Source organism: Eumetopias jubatus, unplaced genomic scaffold (genome assembly GCF_037043125.1).
Source record: "Eumetopias jubatus isolate StellerSeaLion01/CBP00866 unplaced genomic scaffold, mEumJub1_p1.0 scaffold_3, whole genome shotgun sequence".
In the NCBI taxonomy this organism is placed as follows: Eukaryota; Metazoa; Chordata; class Mammalia; order Carnivora; family Otariidae; genus Eumetopias; species Eumetopias jubatus.
The window spans coordinates 59,979,805-60,007,215 of NW_028274809.1; the positions used below are offsets into that span (position 1 = coordinate 59,979,805).

General features: G+C 40.4%; 1 long non-coding RNA gene across 1 annotated transcript in view; it reads left to right on the top strand.

Annotated features, from left to right (window-relative positions):
- The window catches only part of LOC114225920 (uncharacterized), a 70,109-nt gene that overhangs the window by 34,226 nt on the left and 8,472 nt on the right, over positions 1 to 27,411 (top strand). The window lies entirely within an intron of this gene.

Genomic DNA, 27,411 nt, shown 5'->3' on the forward strand with positions numbered 1-27,411 from the left:
GCTTTAACGGTGGGACTTCTATTCTAAGGGGAAGGGATGGATAATAAATAAATATATAAGATTATCTCAGTGCTAGAGGCTGTCAAGATAGTAAAGGAAAATACTGTGATAAATTGTGTGTATGTGTGGTATGTTGTACGGAGGCTACTTTACAGAGGAAGTCAGCAAAGGCCACTGAGAAATTAAGGCCTTAAGAGGCCCTAAGAGAAAACGGTTTTAATGTTACCCCTCCCACCATGATCCTCAAAAAACCAACCCTCCCTACTCCAAGAAACAAAACAAAAAAATCCCTAAGCTTGTTGGCCTTTATTCTTATAGTTTAGTACAAAAGTCATTAGGTAAAACTTTTGATTATAATTGTTGTGATTCGCTCAAAACGTATGGCTGGCTTATGGTCACCTCCAATTGCAAATAACCATAGGCAAGGCACAGTGTTAAGCCTAAAGAGCTAATATTGTACTTACTAGCCTCTGTGCTGCTCTGCCCCTAGCTCTACTGTCAGGAAACCAACTGAAGACAAAGGCTTTGTTGAAAGGCCCTTTCCCATTTGCTCTTTGTCTGCTGAGATGCCCCCACTATCAGGAAACTATAACTGAAGATTCCTTAAAAATCTTGCAACTACAAGGGCACCTGGGTGGTTCGGTTGGTTAAGCGTCTAACTCTTGATTTTAGCTCAGATAGTGATCTCAGGGTCATGAGATCAACCCCCATGTCAGGCTCCCAGCTGAACATGGAGCCTGCTTAAGATTATCTCTCTCCCTCTCCCTTTGCCCCTCCCCCATGTGTGCACATTCTTTCTCTTGCTTAAAAAAACAATCTCAGAGCTACAGTCATTTTTCCTTCAGAATGATGTAATTGCTGTATTTTATTGATACATAGGCTTTTTCTTCTTTTGCATTTAAACACTTCACAAATCAGTAGGGTCTTATAATCCCTATCATTGCCTATGTTCAATCATCAAAACTTGCAAAATGGGTGTTAGGTATCTGGAAGAAAATCCTGGAGATACTAGTGGAGCATTCTCTTAAGAAATGCTCCATCATAATTCTATTTTTGGGAAAATACAAACATTTATTTTTCTCCATTAAAGGGTAATCCCAAAGATGCAGACTGCAAATGTAAAGAGGTATAGAAGTTCCAGGAGAGAGTTAACCAATTTATTTTATTTATATTTTTCTATTTATGCACAAGGAATAATATGATTAAAATCTGTCTAAATGTAGTCATGAGCTCTTAATAAAATATAATGCTGATGGATAAGGAAGCATTATGTTATTAGCAACCTTTATTTTTTCTACTAGTTCATATATAATGGCGTGTCTTACAATTGATCATGTCCTAGATATGATGAAATTTGATTTAACTATTTCTGATTGGACTATAAAAGTTCCATGGCTTTTTTTCCTCTCCACTCTCTAAGATCCACATTAGGTTGATTAAAATTTTAGACAGCAAGCAGAAAATAGCCCCCTAATCAGAGTTGTATTCCCTTCCATTTTGCCTCAAACTGTCTAGCTCCTGCATGAGCTCAGTGCTTCCACAGGACTGTGCTAAAAACAGCAAGAGGCAGCCAACATATGTCAACACTGACTCTTTTCTAGTTTCTTCTTGGCTGGGATATAGTTTGCCTTTGAAGGTATCACAGATGGTGGATGGTGTTATTAAATGTTTTGTACAGCATAGTAAGGAACACAGCATTCCACTCCGTAACATCTGACTTCTCTTTGCCTGTATCCAAATATTGCCATGGAACTAATGCCATGTGGGATTTTATTCTGGGTAGTATATCTGTCTACCCAACATTTGTATTATTATGGTGAAAAAGAGAGAATGTATATTGGGAGGTGTTGGGGAGGAAAAACATTTTCTATGCCCTTCAAGTTTGTTCTAACTGGACTAAGAATTAAATTGACATAAGACAGATTAAGAGCTGAAAATCAAACTTAATTTTGTATGTGCAGGTAATCCACATAGAGATGAGATTCCAAAGACAGGCAAAATGAGGTATATATGTCATCCTAAACTGAAGAGAAGGGAGTAGGGAGTCTAGAACCAAAGGGAAGGAATACAATTCACAGGAAGATTAAAACAAAAAAAAAGAGAATATTGATAAACAGATTTTTTCTGGGCCACTCAGAAACAATGGGACATAGAGGACTTTGATCAAATAGGCTTTGCTATTTTCCTCCCTGTATACAGTACCTAGTTCATGTTATAATGTAGTTATCTATGGTGCTAGCTCTCTTCCTGGAGTAGGTCCTTTATCTAAATTCTTTTAGGCAGTTGTTGGGGCAAGAGGGGTCAAAGTTTCTTCCTGAGCCTTGGGCCTTGATTATTTTCAGCTAGTCATAACCTGTATGCCACAGTGGTCTATCTTGGGGTAGCCTGCCTTTAGCCCCTACAGTTACCTCTTTTGAAATTTCCCTGGAAGTTTCACACCTTAAAAGTTGAGTTGAAAAAAAAATTTTAAAAATGAATTGGTAGATTGTTCCATCTCATTGAATTATTCTCTTAGTCTCAACAGTAGGTGAGTTCAGTTAAACTCATTTCAGGACACAGTGATGCAGGTGTATTGGCAAAGTTAGGCCTGTGGTTCAAGTAATAAAGTATTAAATAAGAGGCATTTTTATGGAAACAAAAGAAGAACAATGGTTACTGATTAGATCAAATTATGAACCAGTTTCTGAGTTCTGAGAGTAGCCAGTGGAGAAGATTTCTAGGTGTCAGGCTCAAAGCATCTTCAGGTAGCAGGCAGTGGCAGTCTGTCAGATTTTCCTAGTTTGTAGTTTCAGTGTCTGGTGATCTTTTTGAGTGGCCCACAGAGCAACAGAAAGCACAAAGATTGTCTATATATGAGCTATTGGAATTTCTCTGAAGTTTACATCAAGTTGTTTGTATTCAGTTTGCATGGCTTCAGGAAAAAGGGAAGTTTTAGTTCTCAAATGATTCAAGTCAGAAAGGTGAAAAAAACACTGAAAATGTTTGTTGAGAGAATTGTAGTGAGGTATTGGAGGAAGCTAAAAAAAAAAAAAAAGGAACTAGTCCAGTTTATGATGAACAGTATTAGAATCTGATATCCACAAAAGTGTGTTATTGAAACATGATTTTTCTCTCTATAATTTTATATTTATAATTTTTTTTAAAGATTTTATTTATTTAACAGAGAGACTGAGTACAGGGAGAGGGAGAAGCAGGCTCCCGCCTAGCAGAGAGCCCAGCGCAGGGCTCAATCCCAGGACCCTGGGATCATGACCTTGTATTTAGGGTTAGGATGATTATTTAGAAAGGGAAGCCTTGTCATCATATGTAGAGGTGGGCATAACGTCCTACATGTACCTTAAGGAAACGTGCCTGTGCATGCATTTTATGTTATGTTAATGAGGCTCAGCCAGAGACTTTAACATTATAATGAGGTAAAGGTAACTCCTGGTCACTCTATGGTCCATCTGTGCAGGTGTGAGTCAGGACTTGGGCTCAGACTGGTCAGGGTGGTCTGGGCTGGCCAGAGCTCTTCATCAGGGCAGTCATTATTGCTTGAGGCGTAGTTTCAGTTTCCATCACGGGATGCTATGCCCATTGGTTCTTTTGCCCAAGATAAGCTGGAAAGAAGAACTTAAAGAAAATGTGGGACAAAGGTCAGTGGGTGGTATGTGCAAGTGGGCAGTAAAAGTCAGGTTTGGGGATCTTGCTGGTGACAAAAGCTTTAATTTCTAGTGGAATCTAAGTAGTAAGCAATTGTGAACTGTTATATCAGTATTCTTTAGATTGGCAAATTTATGAATTCATTTCATAATTTCTAGAAACATGTGTCTTTCAATTAAACACAAAACATGTTTACTAACAGACCCAAATTTATCTATAGTTTTTCTGTAATAAGACAAAAATAGATAAACCTGTGTTCTGTACTTAATGTTCATTAATTTACTTTATTTGGAAATGATCTAGATATTCAATGAATTTAACTTAACTCATCATAAACTTTAAGGTTTCAGGTTACCAAAAAGATTTTGGAAGCTATTTTCAAAGCTATTTACCTATAAATGTTCTTACTTACATCTCTTTAATTTACTTGTTCTTAACAGTTGTTTAGATTACGCACAAAACTTTGTGAGACATCAAAGTTGTCAACCACTATTCTAAGTTTTTTTTTCTTTCTGACAAATTTTGCAACAGAGATAAACTTACTCAACTTTCAGTAAACATAGGCACAACATAAGTTTTATATTCAATGCTGATAACTCTAAAAATGTGTCTATTTGAATTAAATTAACTTTTAATTAGTTTTAATGCCAGATATTTCCCCAGATCATGTGAACTTGGAAGACATTTGGGTTAGTTTCTGTCTTTCTGAGAGTATTAGAATGCACAGTCCTTACAAGCACTCGCCTTCAAACCAACTACATAGAGCTCTTTTACAGATTCATTTCAGCAATACCATTTGCAGGTAGAGAAAATATCTCACATTTGTAACATATATATGTGGACACATATATAAACACAGGAGATCTAATAGCTTTTGTTTTTACTAATATTTGTGGAGTATAGGCCCAATTTCCAAATACCTATGTATCTCTGACTCTTTCTCGTTTCTTTTATTCCTCATGAAAAATTTCTCCCTGAAGTTTGCATTTCAAAAAATGGCTCTTAGGTCCTAGAGAAAGTGGATAGGAAATTTATATCACAAAGGCACGGAGAAAGTATCAAGGTTTTTTTTCAAGGTGAAGATTTCGGGCATTATGCCTATTTCAGAGATGCTAGAGCCCTTATAGCAGCTTGGGGTTTTTTGTTGTTGTTTTTTAAGTAAACTACCCTCAGTGTGGGGCTTGAACTCATAACCCCAAGATCAAGAGTCAGCATGCTCTGGGGTGCCAGGTTCGCTCAGTCAGTTAAGCGTGGGACTCTTGATTTTGATCTCAGGGTCCTGAGATTGAGACCCCAACTGGGCTCTATGGGGTGCTTGGAGCCTGCTTAAAATTCTCTCCCTCCCCACCAGCACACGGGTGCATGCATAAAAAAAAAAAAATCACATGGTCACATGTTCTACTGACTGTGCCAGCCAGGTGCCCCAATAGTTTGTATTTTAAAAGGCCTCTCCACACCTTTTTGTTACTAGTCTCAGGTGACTTGAGCTATGTTTTCAAAGACATGATAAAATTTATCATTTTAAGGGACAGAGAAAGAATGCAAAAAAATTCTTTTTCCTAGGAGTTCCAGGTAGTTGCTATTTAAAATTTACCTTTCTTAAGTACAGGACAATTTTGTTCCATTATCCTGATCTTTTATAATATCTACAAGCATTTTGAGAGGAATAGGCGAGGTTTGGGAGATTGGTAAAGATAGATGGACTTTCAATCAGAGAAAGACATGTATCATATGACCTCACTGATATGAGGAATTCTTAATCTCAGGAAACAAACTGAGAGTTGCTGGAGTGGTGGGGGGTGGGAGGGATGGGGTGGCTGGGTGATAGACATTGGGGAGGGTATGTGCTATGGTGAGCGCTGTGAATTGTGCAAGACTGTTGAATCACAGATCTGTACCTCTGAAACAAATAATGCAATATATGTTAAGGAAAAAAAAGAAGATGATAGCAGGAGGGGAAGAATGAAGGGGGGGAAATCGGAGGGGGAGACGAACCATGAGAGACGATGGACTCTGAAAAACAAACTGAGGGTTCTAGAGGGGAGGGGGGTGGGGGGATGGGTTAGCCTGGTGATGGGTATTAAAGAGGGCACGTTCTGCTTGGAGCACTGGGTGTTATGCACAAACAATGAATCATGGAACACAACATCAAAAACTAATGATGTATGGTGATTAACATAACAATAAAAAATTTTAAAAAAGATAAATGGACTTTGACTTGTTTCTACAGTTGTGTTTCTGATTTTGTAGAGATCCGCACAACGAAGATGGTTGTTTTTAATCCCCCACAAAGAACTGGCCGATGGCCTGAATATCAAGAGTTTGACCTGTCTTTTTAACTAAACTTGCTTCAGGAAGATTTTTTAACTAAAATGGGAGTGAAAAGATTTATGCCTTTGTAAAGTCTGTATAAAGCATTTATAAAGCTTTTTTTCCTAAGTACACAGTTGAGCTTTGGCTTCTGTTAGCCCCTGAAGGCCCTCCAGGCCTTCTGGAGATCATTTGTAGAAGAGTCAAGTCATCTGTTTCCTCAGGGTGAGGGCAGGGGTGTGGGGGTGTTGTGAATGGCCACTAATCTTTCGAATTCCTCTCTAAATTTGGTAGGATCTTTTGAAAGTGGAGGTAAAAGAGCTTTATAATTGAAAAGATCCGCTGCTGCCCAGGGAACATGAATTTTTTGTGGTGGGGGGTCAGGGATACACCTGTGAGGGACATTGCATAAGAAGGCCTGAAGCTGGCAGAGCCTGATTACAGAGTCCTGAAAAGTAGGGGCAAAGTGAACCTTGCTGCCAGTCTTGGGGGCTTTTTGTTAAAGTCACTTCTTGGCTTTCAACATTTACATGAGTAACCTGTATACTTTGGATGTAGGGATTAGACCAGGGTGCTATCTGTAAATCCTGTAGGGAAAAGGGAAGTTAAAACAGTCAAATGTGGCTGGATTCTAAGAAGGGGAATTTATGTTTGTTGTGTTAACCTTAAAAATAAAACGTGGTTGGGGCGCCTGGGTGGCTTAGTCCTTAAGCGTCTGCCTTCGGCTCAGGTCATGATCTCAGGGTCCTGGAATTGAGCCCCGCATCAGGCTCCCTGCTCCGCGGGAAGCCTGCTTCTCCCTCTGCCACTCCCCCTGCTTGTGTTCCCTCTCTTGCTGTCTCTCTCTTTCTCTGTCAAAATAAATAAATAAAATCTTAAAAAAAAAAAAAAGTGGTTATTTTACCAGCAAAATGAGTTTATTCAAGAATAACAGAGAATTGCATTTCAGGACAAGCAAGTATGGCAAAGCTATAGGCAAGTCAACGAACAAAGGAGATGAATGATATTTTATGGAAAAGAGGGAGAAAGTTGGGAGGAGTCGTGTTTGAATGAAAGTCCATTGGAGAAAAGCAAGAGTTCAAGAGTGATGACGGTTTCTCTTTGGCTGAGTTGCCGGGCTCGTCTGTTTCTTGTAGGAAGGGCAATGTATGTCTTTCTCTGTTGGGATCTGTCATGGATGATTTTTTTCTTTTTGATGATTCTTCTGCTGGGGTCTGTAACTGACAAATCTTCCTGAGATTGCCTTTGAGTGGTAGTGCTCCCGCTTCTTGCCTCCCCTTCTTAGCATCCCAAGTCCATTTTAGTGGTTTCCCTTTATTGATTTTCACATTTCATCCTTTTGATCAAGATCTTTCTCTGGGTGGCTCAGTCGGTTGGGCAACTGCCTTTGGCTCGGGTCATGGTCTCAGAGTCCAGGATCGCGCCCCGCATTGGGCTCCCTGCTCGGTGGGAGGCCTGCTTCTCCCTCTCCCGCTTCCCCTGCTTGTGTTCCCTCTCTTCGCTGTCTCTCTCTCTGTCAGATAAATAAATAAAATCTTAAAAAACAAAAATAAAAAAGTCTTTCTCTGAAAGCATCACTGATCAAAAGTCAGGTTTTTCATATTTAGTGGTTTTGTCTCTCTGTGTCAGGAAAGACCTTTCCCTGTGTCAGAGGGAAAGGGTAGAGCAGTTGGAAACAAGGCCACATTTGAGTAACAGAGAGGGTTAGGAGGGAGAACCCTCAGACATTTATCATCAGTAGTTCATGATGTGGGAAACAAAGGCAGAAGAAAAATTACTGAATTTCCTTACTACCTAGAGCCCACTGACAAGTCCTTGAAACAGGCAGAGTGACATTCCTCTAGGAACTCAACTGCCTGAAATGTTGATACTTTCCTAAGGGCAAAAGGCAACCTTAGCCCGACCCCTAGGATCCTGTATGTCTATTTTAACATATAAAAATTCCTTTGGAAACTTCCTTTATCTCTACCCACCAAGATACATGTTGGCAATCATCCCCCAAGCGTATGGCCCACTGATATACATCTGAAGGGTCTCATGACTGAGTTTCTACTAAACAGTAATAACTGACCTTTTCCAACAACAGCTAGCCACCTCAAGATCCTGGAAACCTTGTTTCCAAAATACCTGGAAGGCTTACACTATCCCTAACCCCCTCCCAACTTGAAAGTATATAATGGGCCAGTCCTCATGACCCCACTGCAGCTTGTTCTGCCCACGGGTCCTGTGTCTGTGCTTTGATAAAACCACCTTTTTGCACCAAAGATGCCTCAAGAATTCTTTCTTGACCGTCGGCTTTGAACCCTAACATCTTTCCTACATCAGTTCGTATTTATCAAGGTCATAAGCACTGGAGATCATCTCCTTATTGGGTACATCATTTTTATAAAAGTTTCACGAGCAACAAAATACAAATTATGAAATAATTATATAGAACAGAAGAAGTAACATAACTCCAAATTGTGTGGTAGCTCTGCAACTGGACCCTAGATCTGAAAGTAGCCAATTGAAACATTTCTTGGCACTTACAGACTTAGGAGAGAAAGGTCCTTCCTATCAGGGCAAATCCAGAGTCATGTATATGCCTCCTGGAAGTCTCTCCCTATAAGTGGCCATGAGAGCGGAAAAATGAATACTGCAGGGACACACTGAAAGAATTCATTGAGTGCATTTGGGAAAATACAGTGCAGGTATATACATGAAGCAAGAGCTGATGAACTTTTTGCAAAAATAGCAAAACATCAAGGATGTATTAACACAGACTTGTTATCTCAAAAGAATTGTTTGAAACCAAATATGTTATCAGTAATACAGTACGCAAAGTTGTAAATCCAGAAACCATGAATTTAGAAAAGAATCCAGAGTCAGTTAATAGTCCAGGTGAAAAAAAGACTTTTGTGAATCCCAAACCTTCTAATCCTTCAGAAAAAGCAGGTGAAAAGATTAGTTTGTCATGAGATCATGACGAGCCTGTTTCCAAAAGGTCAGTAAGCCAAAGTCAAAAGAAGTCATTTCCACCTTTTGTAAGGGCTTGGGGAATGCAGACAAGGGCATTGTGTTTCCACAAAAGAGATGGTAAAAGCAGTCAGTGAGAAAAAGATATATAGGCCTGATCCAGATATCTTGGGGAAAGCTGTCTTATCAGGTGTCCTCTTCAATTCTGGGAAATCTTTACTTTCAGATCACCAGATGGTGTGCAGGTCCGGTCAGGGTTTGGTGCTTTGTTTAGATATGTCACATGAATCTAAGAGTCTATTCCTTGGAACTTGGCAGCACAAAGTTTGGTTAGCAGTACCTAATAAGGGCCGTTCTTTTGAGGTCAAAGAGAGTCAGTCTAGAGATGTCCAATAGACAAAATCTCCAGGTTGCAAGGTGTGATGCTTAAGGTCTTTGTCTCCCAGGAGAGCACTGTGAAACGGTTGGTCTATCAAAGCATAATTCTTTTAATAGAAACAATTAGGCCTTCACAATATCAAAGTGTATCTCCTTTACCAGTTGTGGGTCAAAGGAGGCCAAGTACATTGGATATCTGTGACTATCTCAATGGGTGAGAGCCTATGAGTTCCAAAGGGGGTGGATCTGAGATTTAGAAGGACCAATGGCAATGCTTTGGGCCAAGGTATTTGGAGGATCACTACAGATTTTGCCATTTGAGCCTTAATACTGCTGCTGGTGTGTTTGACTAACCTTGAAGATTGCGGATGGTGTTCACAATCAAAGTGTTGTAAAACCCAAGCAAACAGCAAAGAATTGTTGAAGTATTTGGTAAAGTGGGTTTCCTGATCACTATGAAGTTCAAGAGCATTCCTCAGCTAGGGATAATCTTTTCTAACAGAATTTTAGCCACAGAAGAGACATCAGCCTGTCAATAAGAGAAAGCTTTGGTTCAGTGAGAAACATACAAACCTAAAGCATACTTACATCGCTGAGACCGAAAAGTTGTATGAAATCCACATTGTGAATAGGTTTCCCTGGATTATACTTTGGACAGGTGGGACAAGCGAGATGGGCATTTTTGTGGCCTTATTAATATTTCTCCACCAACATTAGTTCACGAATGCTGTCATTTTATCAGACCATGGCTTTAATGCATGTACAGTAGTAAGTTGTAAGCATTTTAGAATTTCTGGCAGGGTCAGATTGTTATTTGGTCCAGATCAGAGTTCTCTTTTTAATGAACCAACTGTTATTAGATTTTCAATATTGTTTTTCCTTCTCTGGGAACAATTGTTGGGTATCCCTTGTCAATTTTTCCAAATGATCATTTGGGAGAATATCCCCTTGGACCACAACAGAGGTTTGGCTATTAATTTCCTTGACAGCAGTATTTTTGGTGGAAAGATCAGTGAGGTGATTTACTTTGACCTCCAGGGAGTGGAGTCTGGAATGTCCAGGGACTTTAATAATAGCCAGAGCAGCCAGTAAAAGTGTGACATTTAATAAATTTTTAAAATAGGAGCCATTTTTAATTTTATCCCCATTGGAGGTAAGGATACCTCATTATTTCCATAATATTCCAAAGTCATGAGCTACCCCAAAGGCATACTGACTATCAGTATAAATGTTTACAGTTCTACCCTAGGCTAAAGTACAAGGATGGTTAAAGAGGATTGATCCCATGATTAATTCTTCAGTGACCTTAACTAAGGGCAGCGGCAGGAATGGCTGTGAGACAAGGCGGTTATCCCCATGCCACAGGGTCAAGCTGTTGGCTATAATTACTCTGTGGGCAATAATGGTCTATGTTTTGGGGTGAGTACTCCAAGGGCATTTCCTTCCTTCTCACATACAGAGTGGAAAAAGGGAAGTTGATAATTAGGATGTCCAAGGGCAAGGGGCTTTATTAGGCTTTTTTCTCAAAAGTTGTGTGTTGGGCGCCTGGGTGGCTCAGTTGATTAAGCAACTGCCTTCGGCTCAGGTCATGATCCTGGAGTCCCGGGATCAAGTCCCACATCGGGCTCCCTGCTCAGCAGGGAGTCTGCTTCTCCCTCTGACCCTCTTCCCTCTCGTGTTCTCTATCTCTCATTCTCTCTCTCTCAAATAAATAAATAAAATCTTAAAAAAAAAAAAAAGCTGTGTGTTCCTGATCTAAATAATGGCACCACGCTTGTCATTTTTTAGTAAAGCATATAGAACTTGAGCCATAGGAGAGAAGTTTGGAATCCATTTTCAACAGTAGCTGGTCAGTCCAGGAAAACCTCATAATTGGTGCTTAGTTTAGGTTTGGGGAAGTTCAGGATGCCTTGAAGTCTACCTAGATCCAAATGTTGTCTTTATTCCCAGATGAGGTGCCCTAAGTATCAAACCTGAGTTTGAGCAGACTGCAATTTTCTTTAGAGACTTTACATCCCTTTAGGGTCAGAAGTTTTAACACATGGATATGGTCTTCCTGTGAAGAGGTTTGAAAAGGGGACCAGAGAAGCAAATCATCTATATATTATAACAAAGTAGAGCCTGCAGAAAACTTTCTATTATCCAAATTACTTTAAAAAATTTTTTTTCTTTAAGTAAACTTCTACCCCCAAATTGGGGCTCAAACAATCCCAAGATCAAGAGTCGCATGCTCTACCAACTGAGCCAGCCAGGCAACCCTCATGCAAATCCACTTTTAACGTTTGTGAAAAGTAAGAACTCTCTGTGAAACCCTGGGACATAACAGGTGTATATCCATTCTTTCCAAGTGAAAGCAAAAGGTATTTTCTATCTTTGTCAACTGGAATACTAAAAATGCACTGCCTAGGTCAATTATAGTGAAAAACAGGCTCTCAGTGGGAATGGATGTCTTTAGCATATGGGGTTAGGAACAACAATATGCCAAGGGCTAACAATGTTATTTATTGCTCAGAGGTCCTGAACGAACCTTCATTCTTGGCCACTGGGTTTTCTCACATGAAAAATAAGGGTATTACAGGGACTAGTACAGGAGACAGTGAGGTGCTGAGCCTTGTCTTCTATTATGGGCTTGATGCTTTGAAGGGCTTCTTTATTTATAGGGTATTGATTAATTTTGTGGAGATGGTTTGAGGGATCTATTTGAATCATGATGAGAGGTACACTGTGGATTCTATCAGTATCAGTTAAAGATTTTGCCCATAAAGGAGATGGTAGCTGATTCAGTAGGAATAATCAGTGTCCCAGCTATTGTGCTATCAGAGACAGAACAAATAAAAGATGTCAAAGGGTCATTTAATTCCTGATTGGCTATTTTGATTACTACTGTCCAGTTCTAGAATTGTTTCCGCCTTTTGGCAGAAAGAAATTCCAGCATGATACTTTCCTAAGAAATATTGGGTCAATAAATGAATAGGGACAGAACTAAGGAGAAAAGCATGTGTATCTCTCAAAGGGCCTTAGAAGGGAATAGGTTCGGAGGCAGGAACCTGTTGAGGTTTATGAGCGACCCTGCTATTTGAACTGTTTTTGTTACTCAGAGGCAGGGGTTGTGCACAGAGGGTGTAGCTCCTATGTCAGTACACACAGAGGGCTCTTCATTCCCAACCTGGAGAGTGGTTTCTCCAGACCTACTAAGAAGGAGAATTGGGAAGAGCCCCATCATCGATAATTAGGAGGACACCAGAGAGAATGACAAGAGGGCTGAAAGTGCCTGAAATGCTTAAGTTTATAACAATCTTGTTTCCAATGCCCTGGGTCTCTGCAATAACAGAAATGGGGGGGGGGCGTAGGTTTAGGGGCCCTCATTTGCCAGGATGCTTTCTTAGTTGAAAACTAAGAATTTTCGTGATCTTTCTTTTAGAAGATTCATCTAGGATGTGAGTGACCTGGTTTGCCATATTAATTAAATCTGGAGTGGGCAGTTTCTCATTCCATCCTTGTCCTCTTAACTAAAAGAGAGAGATCCCAGTTCAGCCTATTAATAAATGTAGATTTAAATGCTACCCAGGTGGATTCAGTATCTAAAGGAAGACCAGAATTGTCTTTAAAGACAATTTGGAGTTGATTGTAATAGTCATGAAAAGGTTCATCAGGCTTTTGCATGCAAGCCTGAATTTTGTTCCAATCAGCAGGCTTAGGAGAAGCTACTATAATTGCTTGGTAGGGGTTTCCAGTGTGTGTGTTCTTTGGCAAGCATCTTGCCAAAAGTTAGGGGTTTGTAACTCTAAGTCCCATTCAGGAGGTTCCTCTTGGGCTAGTTTCATCCAGTGTTAGGCCTCCACTCACTAAGCATGTGGACTAATTGACATAAGTCTGAGAAACCAGGTTGGTAAGTTTGAATTTAACTGTGTTAAGTTCTTCAGCAAACTTATGGGGGCCATCAGTTACTTTAAGAAACTTTTTAACTGTGGCTCCCAATTCAGCTTAGTCCAGGGAATGTAAGAAGCTTGCAGTTTATTTGGTTCCTCAAAAGACTTAACTTTAAAGGAACAGGTTTTAAAAGGTTCAAGAGAGGAGGGAATGGGGAGCGATTCAGAGGAAAAGAGAAGTTGAGCAGAAAGAAAATGGTGCTGGAGGCAGGGCCTGAGCACAAGGCGGCTGCCACATGTCTGCAAAGAAGATGAAGGAGGTAAAAAAACTTTTAAAAAGGCATCAGAAGCCATTTTGACTTCTTCCTGTAGAAATAGTATTTTGCAGGGAGAACCCTAAAAACATTTGGAAACCTAAGGTACCAATTAAAATATGCATCCCATCTTGTTTTGTATGATTTTAGGAGCTGTGGCTTTCTAACTTTATTTTGAGAAAAATAAAGATTTAAAGTTCCTCATAATGGCCATTGAAGTTCTTAAATTACTTTTGGTTAAGTCCATCCATTTAGTTAGAAATGCATGTGAGGAGGGATCATAGTCTTTAAACATAAAATCAGGGTCCAGTGAGGTGGGGCATCCTAAAAGCATTTTGATGGCTGGGGTCCCATTTCTTAGAGGTTTTTCTCTAGGGTAAGAAGGAAAGTTCCTAAACAGCACAGTTTCAACAGTCACAGCCTCATTCCAGAAGGAATCAGACCAAAGGCCAGCACAGTTCCAGTAGGATTGGTCCGGTTCCAAAAAGGAGTCAGACCAAAGGCCAGCACAGTTCCAGTAGGAACAGTCTGGTTCCAGAAAGGAACTGGACCAAATGCTAGCACAGTTGCAACAGGAACAGTTTGGTTCCAAACAGGAGTTGGACCAAAGGCTAACACATTTTTCACAAGGGACGGTCCAGTTCCAAAAAGGCATTGGATCAAAGGCTAGTGCAGTTCCAACAGGCACATTTCCAACAGGAACAGTCTGATTCCTAAAAGGAGTCCGATTAAAGGCCATCGTAGTTCTGACAGGCACAGTTGCAACAAGAACAGTCCAATCCCAAAAGAGGAGGCAGACCCAATACTGGCACAGTTCCAACAGGAACAGTCTGGTTCTGAAAAGGGGTTTGACTGAAGGCCAAAGGAGTACTCTCAGAAAGAACAAAGTCTGAAAACACATCCCAAATAGAGCCCGGAGAGAGCTCAAACATGGAGAATGGACCTTGAAATCTAGAAGAAAATTAACGCCCAAACTCCATGGCCAGCAAGAAAGCAGTGGACCCCGTTGACTCTGTGGGTACCGGCACCTGTTTGCTCATCAACCTTAAAGTTGTTGGCGGTCTTTCCTCGGTCCCACTTCTGATCACCAAGTAATGTTAACCTTCAAAATAAAACTGTCAGTTATTTTACCAGCAAAACGGGTTTAGTCAGGAATAACAGAGAATTGCATTTCAGAACAACCAAGCTATGGCAAAACCATAAGCAAGTCTAACAAACGAAGGAAAGGAATGTTACTTTTAAGGAGAAGAGGGAGGAAGTTGGGAGGGGTTGTTTTGAATGAAAGTCTGTCAGAGAAAAGCGAGAGTTTAGCGTGATGATGGTTTCTCGTTGGCTGAGTTGCTGAGGTAGTCGATTTCTCATAGGAAATGCGACGTAGGTCTTTCCCTGTTAGGATCTTCCATGGATGATTCTTTTCTGTTGATGGTTCTTCTGTCACAGTCTGTAATTGACAGGTCTTCCTGTAATTGACACTGAGTAGTACCGCTCCGCCTCCTAGCCTTCCCTTCTAGCCTCCTAAGTCTGTTTTAGTAAAGTTTCCCTTTCCTAATTTTCTTAGTTGTGGCCATTAATTTTTGTCTTAAGTGTAATTTCTGTTCTTTTATCTTGAAAGGGAGTCACCTAAAGCTAGCCATTATACTAATAAGACAATCGAGGGCCCTCCATAAATAATTTTTTTCTTTTAAATGTAGCCAATTTAAAGGATCCATCATCCGGCCATTGGTAAGTAGGATCTATTAATGTGATTCAAACCAGTAAGACTTTTAATTAACCAAAGATACAAGAGGCATCCCCAGAGAGCGCATAGGTGATGCAGCCCCCTTGATCCAAAAGTTCCTAAGAAAGCAAAGGCCTTCATTGCAGAGGCAGTAAGGATGGTGTAGTGAAAACAGTGTCCCTGGTCTCCCACAAAAACATGAGGTGCCTCCAGCCACAGATTTGCCTGTATCACACTCAGGTGCTACTGGAATGGGACTTTACAGCACTAACAAGCAATGAAGATTGAAACAACAAAGGTTCCTTATGGTCTGGGGCCCCTTACGACAAACTTCCCTGAGAACTGGCACAGCCGGACAGGAACGGTGAGGGACTCTGTACAGCAGCTGTGTCAGAACACAGGGGATCACAGGTTCTTCCCTGCTCTGAACAGAATAGGATGACTTTCCAAGCCAAAACTTCACCCAAATTTTTGTTTAATTCCCTAAGTTTGGATCCGGCCCGTTCAGCTGTCCACCAGCTGCACACAGGTACGTGCATCCTTCAGAGCTTATGCCAAGCTCAGGACATACAAGATGAAAGGAAGCCTCATCCAGGTTTTCTTACATGTGCATTAATAGTTTTTAGCTAAGCCTTGGATCTCTTGGAGCCAAACTAATATTAGGAGAGATGTGCCATGGAGTTGGAGCTTGTGTGGTGTTTTACAGTGTACCTTTTTTGCATGGAAGTTTACTCAAGGTTGACAGATGACCTAGTATCAATCTAACCCATTCTGTGACCAACATATCCTAACACAGGAGTCTTTGAGTTAGGTGGTCAGCATTCTAACAGCTTCTAAGTGTGTGACCCGTGCCTACCTATTTTGCGGCTTTGGTTTCCAAGATGTCCCTTAGCAACAGCCTTTACCTCATGTGTACATTAACCCACAGCAAAGCTTATCTAAATAGATGCTGGTCTGGTAAGAACCATGAACTCACGAATCTGTGAGTTTAGCTGGAACAGCAGACTTATAATAGGGACTATGCTTGAATTCTTACCCTTTGGTTTTTTCCTCTTAATGACAAACAACACAACAGATAGATAAAAACAAAGGCCATCTCTGGGAGGAAATGGATTAATAAAACCAAGAGTACTCTACCAAATTTAGTAAGAGTTGCTGAGTCCAAGGAACTAGTTTTATAAGAATTTTCTCCTGCTAATCTAAATTTAGAAAGAAAAAAAGGACTGTCACCACTATTACTCAGTTGGACCCTGTAAATAGAAATTCTGGGAGGCTGACATGGTAAGAAAACTTACCTTCTGCTGGCTGTATGTCAGATGCCCAAGGATCTCAGCTGTAGCAATACTAGGGCAAGCAGTTGTCTGGAAGTTAAAGTATCCTGCTAACTATGCCAACTGTTGGGGAGGAAGAAATGCTGTTCTGCCCTTCAAGATTCTTTGAACTGAACTAGGAATTAAATTGATGTGAAACAGATTAACTGAAAATGAACTGTAATTTTGTATGTACAGAGAATCCACATAGATGTGAGAGTCTATAGTCAGGCACAATGAGGTATATATGTCATCTTGAACTAAGGAGAAGGGTAGGGGTCTGGGACTTCAAAGGGAAGGAATGCAATTCACAGGAGGATGAAAAAGAGTAAATGTTTGGTAAATAAATGTTTTCTGGACCATTCAGAAACAACGGGACATAGAGAGGACTTTGATCAGAAAGGCTTTGCTCATTCCTTCCTATCTACATAATTATAATGTAGTTATCTCTGATAGTAGGTCTCTTCTTGGAGCAGGTCCTCCATCTACGTTTAGGCAGTTGTTGAGGGTCATAGGGTCAGAGTTTCTTCTTGAGTCTTTTGGGCTTTGATGTTATCAACTAGGCATAATATGCATGCCAAAGTGGTCCATTTTGGGGAGGCCAGATGTTGGCCCCTACGGAGACAACTCACTCTCTCTAATGAAAATGATAATTGGAGTTATTGAGATCACCTGGGGAGCATTATGAAGGCCAGAGACAGTCTTCCAAAGCAATAGCATTTAAGGGATGACCAATTGTAGGAGCCAAAGGAAGAGTGCTTTCAAAGATGAGGGGGCATTTTCAACACTGTTGGATACTCCCCAGCAGTCAGGTAAGATGAGAACTGAGAAGTATGCTTTAGACTTCACCAAAATGTTGATGGCTTTGGAATGAGGGGTTTCATGAGAACAGTAGTGGGGAAGCAAAAGATAACTATAAATAAATACAGGCATTGAGAAGGATCATGAAGTTGAATGGGTTTATTTGTGTATTTTACAAAGGGAAAGTTTTGAGTATGTCTAAATGCTGAAGGTGAGGGACCAATGAAGCAAGCTGCATATAAAGAAGAGGGAGAGGTTAAGTAGCCGAATAGGGTCCTCAAGGCCTGAAGGATTGCCTCCAATGGGAGGAGGATCACGTCTCTCATCGGGATGCATTATCAGTGTGTTTAAGAAATGTGTGGGATTGATGTGGGCAGACATGGCTTGGAATCAAGGCATCTCCACTTCCTAACTGTGTAACCTTGCCTAAGCTGCTCACTCTCTCCAGTGATTATGACTATTTCTCTTACTGAGCTTTCTCTATGGTACAGGTGCTAACCAGTGAAATAGGGTTGGTTTGTTGTTGTTGTTTTACACAGGAGACTGCCAAGGCTGCATAGCTTAGTGGAGAGAACATGTTTGTTAAAGTAAGTTAGAGCAAAGCCCAAATCTAAGCAAGAAATTGAGAAAACCCTTATATGATAATTGACATTTTTTTTGTAAGCAGGAGAGAGAGTACAGCTGAAACTAAGGGGAAGAGTGGGGTAAGCCCATTGGGTAAACCATGTAAGGAAAGGAAATTCAGAATAACCAAATACTTTTCTACTTTATCTTTTTTAAAGATTTATTTATTTATTTGAGAGAGAGAGAAAGAGAGAGAGCACACACAAGCAGGGAAGAAGGGGCAGAGGGAGGGGGAGAAGAAGACTCCCTGCAGAGCAGGGAGCCCGATGCGGGGCTCGATCCCAGAACCCTGGGATCATGACCTGAGCCAAAGGCAGATGCTTAACAACTGAGCCACCCAGGTGCCCCATTTATCTACTTTAGATAGTCCTTTCAGTGATGTCATAGAGTTGACAGGTATTATGTAGGACTCGTACAGATTCAGGTACAGAAAAGCCAGTTCAAACTTACTTAAATAAAAGACTGTTTTGTCTCAAGTCACTAAAAAATTCTTCAGGTGGAACCAAAGCATTGGAGTGTGTCCTACCCTCCTCCTCCTCTCTCTTTCTCCCCATATTTCAGCTCTGCTTTTGTTTTTTTAGAGATTTTATTTATTCATTAGAGAGAGCGAGAGAGAGAGCACATGAGCAGGGGGAGGGGCAGACTCCCCACTGAGCAGGGAGCCACCGAGGCTTCCCTCAGCTCACTTTTTTTTTTTTTTTTGATGTTGGCTTCACAAGGCTGACTCTATCCTGTAATGACAGAGAAGGACAAAGTAGCACCAACCTTCAGCAGTCCTAGATGTGCAGAATCTCCCTAATGAGCGCATCTCTCCTTAATTGCCCTAGAGAGGCACCAGGATTGACTCTGATTGGCCAGCCATTGGCCATATTACAACCCCTTGAAATTAGGAATAGGTTTGAGATGTGGTACACAGACAGCGCGTGCGCGCACACACACGAAAGGATGATGGGCAGGTGAAAACACACACTGATTATCTGTATCCATGTTCTGCAGACTGGAAATATGTTTTCTTATATTGTGTTTATACTTACAAATTTCTTACTGAAGATTTTTTCATTTGTGCTAGAACTCATTGCTGGGATTTAATGAATACATTCAGTCCATGAGATATGACATTCTGAAATTTAAAGAATAATGAGTCTTCGTGCTCTTCTCTCTTTTTATTCCTCTCATTTCCTGATGTTTCTTTCTTAAGTCAGGTAATGCACATACATATTTCCACCTCTCTTGGAGGAGATTTAGAACAAAGAGGAAATAAGATTCACCTTGATACGAGTTGATTGGACACAAGTCTTAGAGAATCAAGTTGATTGTAGAAGTAGTAAAAATATTCTGAATCCAGCAAATAGCTAGAAAAAGGCAGCCACATCCTCTTTACCTATTTTCTCTTTCCGTTTCCTAGATCTTTTAGCATTTTCTTTGGGTGAGTGGCCATATCAGTCAGTTCAGTGCATAAAATAGAAACCACTCTAGCTATTACTACCATGAAGGGATTTACTTCAGGAGATTACATGTATACAAAAGAGACCAGGGTGAGTCCTAGGCTGGGCCTCTGAAGATAATTTCTAGAATAATGACCCAACTGGGAAGCTCTGGGGCAGTCACTGGAAATTGAGGTGAAGACATATGCTTTTTAGCTGCAGTCCAAGGTGAGGAAAAGGAATGAAGAGGCCACCATAAGTTAACCCTGTTGTGATGCTCAGAAAGCTAGAAGACTCCAAACACAGACACTTAAATCTCCACAACCGTGCTCGATAGTAGAAATACCCACTGTGAATTTACCTTTCAGATCTCAAATGAAGGTATGTGTTCATAGATTCTAACTCACATGCAAAACCTTAGCCGCCAGGGATTCTGGAAATGTCTTCTTTTTAGCCCAGCCCTTCCAACTAGAAGGGTGGGATAGAGGTTGAGCAAGCCAGTCCACAGTTATCTATCACAGTGGCTTAGGCATTTTCTTTATATTTGCTCGTTTTCTGGCGGGAATGGTTGGATTGTTTGTGTTGGGAACAGGCAGAGGAAAACTGAAGAACAGTTGCTGCTTGGAAAAGGAAATGTCGAATTGTAAAAGCTTCCTAGCTCTTAGAGTCAGCCTGAACCTTGTTTCAATCTTTCTCTGACTGGCTTATTTCACTTAGCATTATACTCTAGTCATTTATATTGTTGCAAATGGCAAGATTTCATTCTTTTTATGGCTGAATAATATTCCATTGTATGTTATGTGTGTGTGTGTGGGTGTGTGTGTGTGTACGTGTACACACACACCCATATACCCCACATCTTCTTTATCCATTCATCTATTGATGGACACTTGGGCTGCTTTTATATCTTGGCTAGTGGAGATAATGCTGCAATAAACATAGGGTGCATATATCCCTTTTAGTTAGTGTTTTTGTATTCTTTGGGTAAATACCCAGTAGTGTGATTACTGGATCATAGCGTAGCTCTATTTTTAACTTTTTGAGGAAACTTCAGACCGTTTTCCACGCTGGCTGCACCAATTTGCATTCCCACCAACAGTGCTTGAGGGTTCCTTTTTCTCCACATCCTCCTCAACACTTGTTGTTTCTTGAGTTTTTAATTTTAACCATTTTGACAGGTGTGAGGTGATATCTCATTGTGGTTTTGATTTGCATTTCCCTGATGATGAGTGATGTTGAGCATCTTTTCATTTGTTGGCCCTCTGGATGTCTTCTTTGGAGAAATGTCTGTTCATGTCTTCTGCCCATTTTTCCATTTTTAATTGGATTATTTGGTGTTGAGTTGTATGAGTTCTTTTTTTGTTTTTAGAGTGCATGCGAGTGGGAGTGGGGGGCAGCAGAGAGGGAGAGAGAGAATCTTAAGCAGGCCCCACACTCAATGTGGAGCCCAACATAGGGCTTGGTCCCATGACCCCAAGATCATAACCCAAGCTGAAATCAAGAGTCGGACACCCGACTAAGCCACCCAGGTGCCCTGAGTTGTGTAAGTTCTTTATATATTTCGGATATTAACCCTTTATCAGATATATCATTTGCAGATAGCTTCTCCCATTCAGTAGGTTGTCTTTTAGTTTTGTTGATGGTTTCTTTTGTTATGCAGAAACTTTTTATTTTGATGTAATCCCCAAAGTTTATTTTTGCTTATGTTTCTCTTGCCTCAGGAGACATAACTAGAAAGATGTTACTATGGCCAGTGTCAGAGAAGTTCTAGGATATTTATGGTTTCAAATCTCACATTTAGGTCCTTAATCCATTCTGAGTTTATTCTTTTGCATGTAGCTGTCCAGTTTTCCCAACACCATTTGTTGCAGAGACTTTCTTTTTCCCATTGCATATTCTTGCTTCCTTTGTTGAAGATTAATTGACCATATAATCGTGGGTTTATTTCTGGGCTCTCTGTTTCATTGATCTCTGTGTCTGTTTTTGTGCCAATACCATACTGTTTTTATTACTGTATCTTTGTAGTGTATCTTGAAATCTGGGGTTGGGATACCACCAGTTTTGTTCTTTTTCAAAGTGGCTTTGGCTATTCTCAGTGTTGTGTGGTTCCATACAAATTTTAGGATTGTTCTAGCTCTGTGAAAAATGCTGTTAGTATTCTGATCGGGATTGCATTAAATCTGTAGATTGCTTTGGGTAGTATAGACACTCTAACAATATTTGTCCTTCCAGTCCATGAACACAGAATGTCTTTCCATTTATTTATGTTATCTTCAGTTTCTTTCTTCAGTGTTTTATGGTTTTCAGAATACAAGTCTTTCACCTCTCTAGTTGTTTATTCCTAGGTTTTTTATTATTTTGGGTTCAGTAGTAGATGGGATTGTTTTCTTAATTTATCTTTCTGCTGCTTCATTATTAATGTGTAGAATTGCAATGGAGTTCTGTACATTGATTTTGTATCCCATGACTTTACTGAATTCATTAATCAGTTCTAGTAATTTTTTGGTGGAGTCTCTGGGGTTTTCTATACTCTCATGTCATTTGCAAATAGTGAAAGTTTTACTTATTCCTTACCAGATTGGATGGCTTTTACTTCTTTTTGTTGTCTGATTGCTGTGGCTAGGACTTCTAGTGTTATGTTGAAAAAAGGGGTGAGAGTGGACATCCTTGTCTTGTTCCTGACCTTAGGGGGAAAACTCTCAGATTTTTCCCATTGAGTATCATGTTCACTGTGGGTTTTTCATATAAGACCTTTATTCTTAGGGGAAAAGTTCAGTTTTTCACCTTAAGTACAATGTTCGCTGTGGGTTTTTCATATATGGCCTTTATCATGTTGAAGTATGTTTCCTCTAAACCTACTTTGTTGAGGGTTTTTATGATGAATGAATGTTGTACTTTGTCAAATGCGTTTCCTGCATCTATTGAAATGATCAGATGCTTTTCATCCTTTCCCTTGTTGATGTGATGTGTCATGTTGACTGATTTGGGAATACTGAACTACCCTTGCATCCCTGGAATAAATTCCACTTGATTGTGAATGATTTTTTTTTTTAATGTATGGTTGGATTCAGTTTGCTAATACTTTGTTGAGGATTTTTGCAACTATGTTCATCAGAGATATTGGCCCATAGTTCTCCTTTTTTGTGGTGTCTTTGGTTTTAAGTAATGCTGGCTTCACAGAATGAATTTGGAAGTTTCCTTTCCTCTTCTAGTTTTTAGAATAATTTGAGAAGAGTGGGTATTAGCTCTTCTTTAAATGTGTGATAGAATTTGTGAAGCCAGGTAGTCCTAGACTTTTGTTCTTGGGAAGTTTTTGATTATTGATTTTCGTTGCTGGCCATCAGTCTGTTCAAATTTTCTATTTTTGCCTGCTTCAGTTTTGGTGGGTTATATGTTTCTAGTAATTTATCCATTTCTTCTAGGTTGTACAATTTGTTGGCATATAGTTTTTTCATAATTCTCTTATAATCCTTTGTATTTCTGTGGTGTCAGTTGTTACTTCTACTCTTTCATTTGTGATTTTGTTTATTTAGTCTTCTCTCTCTCTTTTGATGAGTCTGGCTAGAGGTTTATCAATTCTGTTGATATTTTTAAAGAACCAGCTCCTGGTTCCACCGATCTGTTTTATTGGGTTTTTTTAGTTTCTGTATCACTTATTTCTGCTCTAATCTTCATTGTTTCCTTCCTTCTGCTGGCTTTGGGTTTTGTTTGTTCTTTTTTTTAGCTCCTTTATGTATACGGTTAGGTTGTTTATTGGAGATTTTTCTTCTTGAGGTAGGGCTGTATTGCTATAAATGTCCTTCTTAGAACCGCTTTTGCTGCTTCCAAAGATTTTGGACCATTATGTTATCATTGTCATTTCTCTACGTGTAATTTTTGATTTCTTCTTTGATTTCTGGTTGATTCATTCATTGTGTAGTAGTATGTTCTTTTACCTCCATATATTTGTGCTCTTTTCAGATGTTCTCTTGTGGTTGATTTGTAGTTTCATAGCATTGTGGTCAGAAAAGACTTTGATCTTTTTGAATTTGTCAAGAGTTGTTTTGTGGCCTAATATGTGATCTATTCTGGAGAGTGTTCTGTGTGCACTTGAAAAGAATGTGTATTCTGCTGTCTTAGGATAGAATGTTCTGAATATATCTGTTACATCCCTCTGGTCCCGTGTGTCTTTCAAAGCCACTGTTTCCTTGTTGATTTTCTGTTTGGATGATTTGTCCTTTGATAGAAGTGGGGTTTTAAAGTCCCTGACTATTATTGTAATACTCTCAATTAGTTCCTTTATGTTTGTTACTAACTGTTTTATGAATTTGGGTACTCCATTTTGGGTACATAAATACCTAAAATTGTTACATCTTCTTATTGGATTGTTCCCTTTATTATCATATTCTGTCCTCCTTTGTCACTTGTTACAGTCTTTGTTTAAATTCTGTTTTGTCCGATATAAATATGACTAGCCCAGCTTTCTTTTGACATCCATTTGCATGATAAATGTTTCTCCATTCCCTCACTTTCGATTTGCATGTCTCTTTAGGTCTGAAATGAGTCTCTTGTAGGCAGCATATAAATGAGTGTTGTTTTTATTATCCATTTTGTCACCCCATGTCTTTTGATTGGAGTGTTTATTCCATTTGCATTCAGAGTAAGTATTGATAGATATGTATTTATTACCATTTTGTTACTTGTTTTGTGGTTGTTTTTGTAGTTCTTTTCTGATCCTTCTCTTGCTGTCTTTCACAGTTTGCTGGCTTTCTTTAGTGATATATTTGGATTCCTTTCTCTTTGTTTTTTGCATATTTAGTAGTGGTTTTTGTTTTGTGGTTACCATTAGGTTTGCATGTAACAGCTCATGCGTATAGTAGTTTATATTAAACTGATAAGTTTGAACCCATTCTGTACTCCCCTCCCCCATGTTTTAGGTATATGGTGTCATACTTTATATCTTTTTACTCTGTGAATCTGTTGACATAATTTTACCGATTTGCTTATTTTTACTACTTTTGTGTTTCCTTCTTTCTTTTCTTTTTTTTGAAGTGTTTATTTAAATTCCAGTCAGTTGACATATAGTGTAATACTAGTTTCAGGTGTAGAATTTAGTGATTCATCACTTACATACGACACCCAGTGCTCATCACGAGTGCCCTCCTTAATTCCCATCACCCATTTAACCCATCCCCCTGCCCACCTCCTCTCCAGTAACACTCAGTTTGTTCTCTGTAGTTAAGAATCTGTTTTCTGGTTTGACGCTTCCCCCCTCCCACATGTTTGCCTGTTTTGAGTCTTAAATCCCACATATGAGCGAAGTCATATGGTATTTGTCTTTCTCTGACTGACTAGCATAATACTCTCTAGCTCCAGCCACATCATTGTAAATGGCAAGATTTCCTTCTTTTTTGTGGCTGAGTAATATTCCTGTGTGTGTGTGTGTGTGTGTCTGTGTGTGTGTTTACCGCATCTTTTTTTCCTATTTTTCTTACTCTTACTTATGGTCTTTCCTTTTCACTCAGAGTCCCCTTTAACATTTCTTATAGGGTGATTTATTGGTCATGAACTCTTTTAGCTTTTGATTGTCTGAGAAGCTCTTTATCTCTCCTATTCTGAATGATAGCCTTGCTGCATAGACTGTTCTTGGCTGCAGATTATTTTTCCTTTCAGTGCCTTGTATCTTGCCACTTTCTTCTAGCCTGCAAAGTTTCCACTGAAAAATCCACTGATAGCCTTTTGAAGATTCCCTTGTATGTAATTGTCTTCTTTTCTCTTGCTGTTTCTGAAATTCTCTATCACTTCTATTTGCCATTTTAACTACTGTGTGTTGTGGTGTGGACCTCCTTGGGTTGATTTTGTTGGGGCGTCTCTGGCCTCCTGGATTTGGATATCTGTTTCCTTCCCCACATTGGGGAAGTTTTTGGCTATTATTTCTTCAAATAAATTTTCTGCCCCCTCCTCTCTTTCTCCTCCTGGGATCCTTATAATGTGAATGTTATTACACTTGATGGGGTTAGTAAGTTCCCTAAGTACATTCTCATTCTGCAGTTTTTTTTCTCTCACCTGCTCATCTTTATTACTTTCCATTATTCTGTCTTCCAGATTATTAATTCATTCCTCTGCTTTATCTACCCTGCTATTTATTACATCAAGTGTATTTTTAATTTTATTTATTGTCTTCCTCATCTCTGATTGGTTCTTTTTTATCTCTTTGTTAAGGGTCTCACTGATGTCCTCCACTCTTTTCTCAAGTCCAGTGGGTATCTTTACAATCATTACTTTAAATTCTCTCTCAGGCATATTACTTACATCAGTGTTGCTTAGGTCTCTTGTGCTTTGGTCCTGTTCTTTCTTTGGGACATATTCCTCTGTCTCCTCATTTTGTCTCACTGTTAGGAAAGTCAGCTACATCTCCTTTTGATAGTAATGGCCTGATGAAGAAGTCCTATAGTGCCCTGCAGTGCAGTGTCCCCCATGTACCAAAACCCAGCAAGAAGGGGGGTGTCTCCTGTGTGTATTGCATATGCCCTGCTGTTGTGGTCTGGGTGCTTTTTCCTTCAGTCCAGGTGTCTGCAGAGGCTCTCTTTGCTTGTTGTGGCCAATGTTTTGTCTCCAGCTGGGATGGGACACACAGTTTTAACAAAGTTTGCACCAGTCTGCTTACAAAATGAGACCTGCTGAGGCCAGGATCAGGGCTGGCCTGGGAAGATCCGCAGAGCACACCTGGGCAGGGCACACAATTTTAATAAAGTGTGCCTTGATCTTCTGCAGGGCCCACCACCACTGCCGCCAGGACTGAGAACCCACCAAACACAGGGCTTGGTGTAAGCAAGTGAAGTAGTGAATGTTGGCACTGCACTGTTGCCCGCAGATGGCCATGACTTTATGCTGGGGCATTGGGTGGTGCCTGCCAGCTCCTTCAATGGAGAAGTCCCCCACAGCAAACCTGCCTTTCTAGGACATGCTGTGAGATTAGTAAATAACTCTCCCTTATATCCCAGGCATTTTTCAAACTGTTCTTTATGTTTCTCCACAGGTTTTTTGTCACGCTGTCTCCTTAAGAGCAGGGACTCAGCTTCCTGTCACCCTCTGGGGTCTCCCAGAATCAAGACCACTGATTTTTTAAATTCCAGGCTTTAAGTCCTGCTGGTTGTAAGAAATTCAGCCTCTGTCACTTTCAAAGCCAAATGTTATAGGGATTGTCTTCTCTCTGCAGGCTCTCTGGTGTGGTAGTCTGTTTGCTTCCCTTCCCCATACCCATGGGTCCCTCTCTCCAGTGAACCTCATGCAGGTCCATTTAACACACACACCACCCCCCCGCCCCGTGTCTCTACCCTTCCTGCCCTCTGCAGTGTGGCCTCTTCTCTACATTTAGCAGTGGAGTCTGTTCTGCCAATCTTTGGGTTGTTTTCTTGGTTATTTACACTGATGTGGGTGTTAGCTAGTTGTGTCTGTGGGATAAGGTGAGGCTGGGATACTCCTCCTCTGCCATCTTCCCTGGAAGTCAGGGGTGAGTATATTTGTCCAAGGTCAGACAAGTAGGAAGTGGCAGAGAAATGACTTGGAGGAGATGGACCCCGGAGCCCCTTGCTCCCCACAGTGTAAGCCATGGACCCACAGCTTTGCAGCACGTGGATCTTGTTAGAAATGTTGACCCTTAGGCTCTGTTGCAGACTGCCTGAATCAGAACCTGTATCTTCACGAGACCCCCAGGTGATTCTTGGCATGTCACCACGTGAGGAGGGCTGCTCTTAGTCGCTCTGCTGATGGAGACTTCCTAACCAGGGGGGTTTTCTCCGTTAGGCAGATGCCCTAGAACTTCAGTTCTGTGAGTCATTTGATGACACCTTTATGGCAAGCGTGCCTCTAGCTTCTCAGCTCTCGTTACTGGTGCATTAGAAACACCACAAGGAGAAAGGAGGCATTTCCACATGGAGGGCATCCAACGACCTCCTAAGCAACTGTCACCCTCAGTTGCATTTTGAGTCCCTTGGGATCCTTCAGCAGCACTGATGCGTGCGTCCCACCCTGAGATTCTAATAGGGTCAGTCTGGCATGCAGTCTAGGCATTGGGCTTTTTTCTTA